We start from the raw sequence: 7100 nt of genomic DNA on the forward strand, positions 1-7100 counted from the left end.
ACTATGCGGACAAGGCCCGCCCACTCATTCAATCCACCGTTTTCCCCTGACGGCCGAGGCTCACCAGGCCTTCAACTGTATCAAGGCTGACATCGCCAAGATCGCGATGCATGGGGTCGACGAGACGCTGCCTTTCCAAGTCGAGAGCGATGCATCAGACGTCGCTCTGATCACCACCTTCAACCAGGCAGGCAGGCCCGTGGCATTCTTTTCCTGCACCCTCCATGCCTCCGAAATTTGGTACTCCTCTGTTGAAAAGGAGGCCCAAGTCAATGTTGAAGCTGTGTGGCATTGGAGGCAATACCTGGCCGGCAGGAGATTCACTCTCCTCACTGACCAACGGTCGATAGCTTTCATGTTTAACAACACACAGCGGGGCAAGATCAAAAACAATAAAATCTTGAGGTGAAGGATCGAGCTCTTCGCCTACAAGTACGAAATTTTGTATCGCCCCGGTAAGCTCAATGAGCCCCGCGATGCCTGATACCGAGGTACATGTGCCAGCGCACAAGTGGACTGACTCCGGACTCTGCACAACAATCTCTGTCACCCAGGCGTTTTTACCATTTCGTCAAAGCCCGCAATCTGCCCTACACCATCGAGGAAGTCAGGGCTATCACCAGCAACTGCCAGGTCTGCGCGGAGTGTAAACCGCACTTCTACCGACCAGACTGTGTGTGCCTGGTGAAGGCCTTCTGCCCCATTGAACGCCTCAGCATGGAATTCAAAGGGCCCCTCCCCTCCACCGACTGGAACACGTAGTTCCTCATTATCGTCGATGAATATTCCCGATTCCCCTTTCCGTCCCATGCCCCGACATGACGCCTGCCACCTCTTCGGTCTGTTCAGCTTCCCCGCCTACATCCACAGCAACCGGGGATCCTCATTCATGAGCGATGAGCTGTGCAAGTACCTGCACTACAGGGGCAGTACCTCGAGCAGGACGATCAGCTACAACCCCGGGGAAATGGGCAGGTAGAGGGGGAGAATGGGACGGTCTGGAGGGCCGTCCAGCTGGCCCTATGGTCCAGACATCTCCCGGCCTCCCGCTGGCAGAAGGTCCTCCCCGACGCACTTCACTCCATTCGGTCGCTCCTGTGCACCGCGACTAATGAAACCCTCCCATGAACGTCGCTTTGCCTTCCTTTGGAAATCCACCTCCAGGGTTTCGCTCCCAACATGGCTGGCAGCTCCAGGACCCGTTCTCCTCGTAGATATGTTCAACTCCACAAGGCGGACCTGTTTTTTGAGAGGGTACAGCTACTCCACACCAACCCTCAGTACGCTTACATAGTGTACCCCGACGGCCGCCAAGACACAGTCTCCCTCAGGGACCTGGCACCAGCCCCCTCTGCCCCGGCGCCACCCTCCCTTTCCCTGGCGCACCCCACTGCAGCCCCCGCTCCGGAAAAATCCACCCTCCCCTTGCTCCCACTAGGGGATGAAGAGGATTTTGACATGCTCCCGGAGTCACCGAAGACCAAGCCACCGCCTGAGTCTCCACCAGCACTGCGGCGCTCTCGACGGCAGATCAAGGCACCATACCGCCTGAATTTGTAATATTATCTGTAATTTTAAACACAACTTTCTGTATATAGTTCTCCACCACTCCCGCTGGACTCATTTTTTTAACAGGGGGTGAATGTGGTAGCCACCACTGATGTATATACTGTATATATGTGTGTTTTACGGTAAGGCCCCTGTACTAGGTACGGGGGTAGATTCCTGTCTGCTGGTGGAGTATAAAATGTGTGCTTCCCGTACAGCAGCCATTTCGACAGCTGCTATAGGAGGCCACACATCTCAGTGTAATAAAGCCTCGATTACATTCTACTCTTGTCTTCTCGTAATTGATAGTGCATCATGGGGTCTAACCAGGGTTTTGTATAGATGCAGCATAATCTCTGTGTCTTTATATTCCAATCCTCCAGATACAAAGACTAGCATTCCAAGAGCCTTTTTAATTATTTTCTGCACTTGGTCCTGGCATTTTAAGGGCCTATGCACCTGAACCCCAAGTCTCTTTGGGCAGCCACTGTACCTAACCTCTTTCCATTTAGAAAGTATTGTGCTCTATACTTATTTGGCCCAAAATGGATAATCTCACACTTGCTACATAAATTCCATCTGCCACAACTTTGCCCATTCACCTCGTCTGTCCTGTAGGCTGTCAACAATGCCTCATAACTTTGTATCATCTGAAAATTTGGATATATGATTTTCTGTGCCGTCATCCAAGTCATTAATAACGTGTGAATAATTGAGAACCCAGCACAGATTCCTATAGTACACCATGAGTCACCTCCTGCCAATTCGAGTAATTACACTTTATCCCCACCCTCTGTCACTTGCCACTCAACCAATTTCATAGGCAAGTTAATAATTTGCCCTCAGCTCCGTGGGCTTCCAACTGAGTTAACAGTCTCTTGCGTGGGACTTAATCAAATTCCCTCTGGAAATCCATATAAATGACATCCATAGACATTCACCTGTCCACTACTTTAGTCATCTCTTCAAAAAAAAACCAATAAGATTAATCAGGAATGACCTGCCCATCACAAATCCATGCTGGTTCTCCCTGATCGACCAAAATTTTTCAAGATGTTCAGTTACCCCATTATAAACTCCAGCAATTTCCCAATCACTGGCTCACTGGTTTGTAATCCCCTAGTTTCCCCCTTTCACCCTTCTTAAAACGTGGAGTGGCATGTGCAATTTTCTAATCCAGAGGGACTACTCCTGAATCTAGGGAATTCTGGAATATTAGGGCATACACAATGTGCTCCCCTACTTCATTTAACAACTTCAGATGGAAACCAGCAGGCCCTGGGGATTTGTCATTCATTAGCTCCATTAATTTCCGAATTACTGCACTTACGCTAATTGTATTGACTCCCAGTCCTCTATTGGTTATTATTTTTATTCAGGACTACAGGCAAGTTAGCCTCCTTTTCTGCTGTAAATACTGAGGCAAAGTAATTGATCAATATGTCAGCCATTTCCCCATTATCACTGACAAGGGGCGGAATTCTCCGACCCCCCGGAGGTCGGAGAATCGCCCAGGGCCGGTGTCAATCCCGCCCCCACCATGTCCCGAATTCTCCGCCCCCCCCGAGATTCAGCGGGGGCGGGAATTGCGGCGCACTGGTTAACGGGCCCCGCGCCGGTCGGCGGGCCCCCCGCGGCGTTTCTCCGGCCCGCGATGGGCCGAAGTCCCGCCGCTGACAAGCCTTTCCCGCCGGCGTGGTTTAAACCACCTCTGGTGCCGGCGGGATTGGCAGCGCGGGCGAGCTCCGGGGTCCTGGGGGGGGGGGGTGCGCGGGGCGATCTGACCCCGGGGGGTGCCCTCACGGTGGCCTGGCCCGCAATCAGGGCCCATCGATCGGCGGGCGGGCCTGTGCCATGGGGGTACTCTTTTTCTTCTGAAGGCCATGGCGGAGGCAGAAGAGACCCCCTCCCCTGTGCATGCGCCGGTATGACATCAGCAGCCACTGACACACCGGCATGGGCAGACTAAGGCCTTTCGGCCCCGGCTGGCGGTGCGCCAAAGGCCGGTCGCACCGGCCGGCGGAGCGGGAGCCACTCCGGCACGGGCCGAGCCCCTCAATGTGAGGGCTTGGCTCCTAAAGGTGCGGAGAATTCCGCACCTTTGGGGAGGCCCGACACCGGAGTGTTTCACACCACTCCATCCTGCCAGGAACCCCCCCCCCCCCCCCCCCCCGCCCCGCCCCACCGAGTAGAGGAGAATCCCAGCCAATATCTCCATTTCAGATTTTGTTTCCAAAGGTCTACTTTTGGTTAAGGGGTTGTTTGTGATTGTGGCCTCAAGGCTGTTTTACACATGCCAGACTGAACTGGCCCATGAAATGATGCTCAGTGCAGGGTGCATATGAACATTCACCATAACTCCCCACAGCCACCGCGCCCCACCCTGCCCCCACAATCCCCATATGACCAACTGACAGTTTTGGCCAAGCAACTGGATATGCCGCCGTCAGCCAGGCATTGGCATCAATATTAGCTGCATTTGAATTCTGAGCTTTTTGGACTGATGGTGAGATTCATTTTGGGTCTGGAGGCTTCTCCTCTGTGAGTGGTCCATTGTCACATTTCCAAGGGGATCCTCAAGCTTGTCCAGTCGCCAGTCCTGCAGTTCCACAACATTCTGGTAAATTTGAAGATTGTAAGCAAGAGGTTAAAACTAGGGCGAACAATCATTGCCACTTTGAGGGATCAGTGTTGCATGAATGGGCACAATTGCTTCACTTCTCTCATTATCTACATGCCAACTGAACAGTTGCTAAGCTATCTCTGCTGTTGCTCTGTCTTCATTTTGTAATTAACATTTCAGTTGGGTGGCCCTTTTGTGTGTTTCACTGCAACATTCCCCCCATGAATCCCTTGCCCCGAAGCCCTGTCCTTTCCCTCAACCCTGTCTGGCCCCTTCCCCAATGGAGTCCTGGCCCTGCAGTCAGGCCTTGCTGTGCAGTTGCTGTGAAGAATTGCCTCAGAGACACCCCTGAGACCGATGCAGTGTAATCTGTGAAGACTGGCGCTGATGTAACCTTGGAGTCGCGAGTGAAGTGCAGGTTGCTAGCTGTACGCTGTTTAAATTGCATGCCAACGTGGGCTATTAATCCAGCATAAAGGGATGATTCTGGTGGGCAGGCATCATAATCAGGTGCTGATCCAAGCATGAAGATCAGCGTCAGGAAACGCAGCCCACCATTGATGGCTGAAGCGTACAAACGCTTCCTCGTTTTATATCATTGTAACTCCTGTTTTGGACCTTCTCACAAGACTTATCTCTCCCGCCCACCAAGACACATGCCCTGAATGGAAGTGAAAAATCCGGTGCATTTGGATTTCCAAAAAGCATCCAATAAGGTGCGTCATAGAACGTTGCTGAACACAAAAGGATTTCATGGTGTTGGGCATGTATGAGCATGGATAGAGGACTGGCTAGCAGGAAATAGAAAATTAGGATAAAGGGGTAATTTTTTAGCTTGTGGAACTGTAATTAGTGGAGTGTCAGATGGATCAATCTCAGACTCGACTATTCACAATCTCTATTGATGACTTGCTTGAGGCAACAGAGGGTATTGTAGCAAATATCCTGATGATATAAAGATATGTGGGACAACAAGTTATGAGGGACACACAGGGGGATATAAATAGGCTAGGTGAGTAGGCAAACAAATGGATTCCAATATGGGAAAATGTGAGGTTATCCACTTTTATAGGAAGAACAGAAATGCAGAATAGATGCTGACAGGATGTCTCCACTTGTGGGGGAATCCAGAACTAGGAGGCATTGTTTCAAAATAAGGGGTCTCCCATTTAAGCCAGATGAAGAGAAATTTATTTTCTCAGATGATTTTTAATCCTTAAATAATCACCCCAGAGAGCAATGGAGGCTGAGGGGTTAAATCTGTTCAAGACTGAGATAGACAGATTTTGATCCACAAGCGAGTCAAGGGTTATGGAGAGCAGGGAGGACAGCGTTGAGGCCACATGAGTAAACTATGATCTTATTGAATGGCGGTGCAGGCTTGAAGGATTGTGTCATATCCCACACTGGACGTATGAGGTGAGAATGATTATCTTCCCCGTGGTCCTTGCGGAGTAAAAGCTCGTCCAACCCTAATTAATCAATGCATAAAAGGTCAGCCAATAAGTGAGTGATTAGAGAGGGGAACCCGGTAGAGAGCAACCAGTAACTGTATATAGTGTATTATACATAAATCTAGTTCTTTACTTGATGTAGACTCCCTGGGCGGGATTCTTTGCTTGCCGACCCTGAAATCGCGAAACGCTATTGGGCAGAGAATAGGTTCCAATGCCAAAATCAGGGTCCGCGCCGGTTTGACGCCAGATCGGGAGGCTCTGTCACGCCGAAAATGGCAGAAATACATCGCTTTCCGCACGTGGTGCAAGTACAGTGGGCATATCATTAGCGGGTCTCCGCAATTCGCCGCCTCCGATAGGCTGAATTGCTAATGGCGTCCTTCACTTCAGGTCTTAAAAATCGTGTACCTGGCATCCTGGCTTCTGAGTGAAAGGGAGGAGATAGGAAATGGCATGGAGTGACTGCGGGCTGTTGGCCCGGATACTGCTCTTGCTGGCTGTGGGGGGGGGGGGGGGGGGCAGGGAGGGGGGACAGCCAGGGCCGGGGGGGGGGAGGGGGAGGGAAGGGGGAGGGCGGGCCAAGCAGTCAGGATGCCCCTCCACGGACTGGGGCAGTGCCCAGGCACTGACCGCTGAATTGCTGAACACCCACTAACCACCCACCCAGTGAGAGTAATGCCAGTCAATAATGGTACCCCGGGCAGCAAGGACAGGTAACAGGACCGGAGGCACCGGCAGGGCAGAACTATGGGGGGCATGCGTGAGCAGGACTTGGTACCCGGATGGGCATGGGAGAATGTGCCATGCTAACATGTTGGCCCTTCACCCCCTGCAGACAATGGCATTAGGGCACCAACCCGCGATGCTGTGGTGATGGCCGCAGCCCTGCGAGATACCGGGTGATCAGGGGCCACTCAGAGAGGAGGGAGTACTGCAGCAGAGGACCGGGCTGCAGAGGATCCAGCTGCAGAGGGGCAGGTAGCAGTATGTCTGCTGGAGCTGTGATTAAGGAGTCATAAAGGTGAGTGTTATAACCCGCATGAGACCTATGGGTAGAAGCAATTAGCACAAGAGGAAGAAGCATCTGCTAAAGTCAAGAAGCAGTTGACCTCATCAGGCTTGCTCATGCATTATGCATTATGACCCTGCCAAACTGCTCATAGTCATGTGATATCTCGCTGAACGGCATTGGAACTTTTTGGTCCCATTGCATGGACGACAGAAGAGTGGCTGATCACGTTTGCCTCCAGGACTTGGCCACATCAGACCATAACTATGCGCAGATTGAGAAGGAGGGGTTGGTCTCCGTATCTGCCATAAAAAGTTTCACCAGTACATGTATGGCCATCAGTTCACGATTCTTACGGACCACAAGCCGCAATTAGGGCTTTTTAAAGAGGATAAAACAATCTCACCCATCATCTTTACCAGAATATCGAGATGGGCCCTTCTACTGGTGGCATATAAGTATT

This window comes from Scyliorhinus canicula, chromosome 16, assembly GCF_902713615.1.
Source record: "Scyliorhinus canicula chromosome 16, sScyCan1.1, whole genome shotgun sequence".
Classification (NCBI taxonomy): Eukaryota; Metazoa; Chordata; class Chondrichthyes; order Carcharhiniformes; family Scyliorhinidae; genus Scyliorhinus; species Scyliorhinus canicula.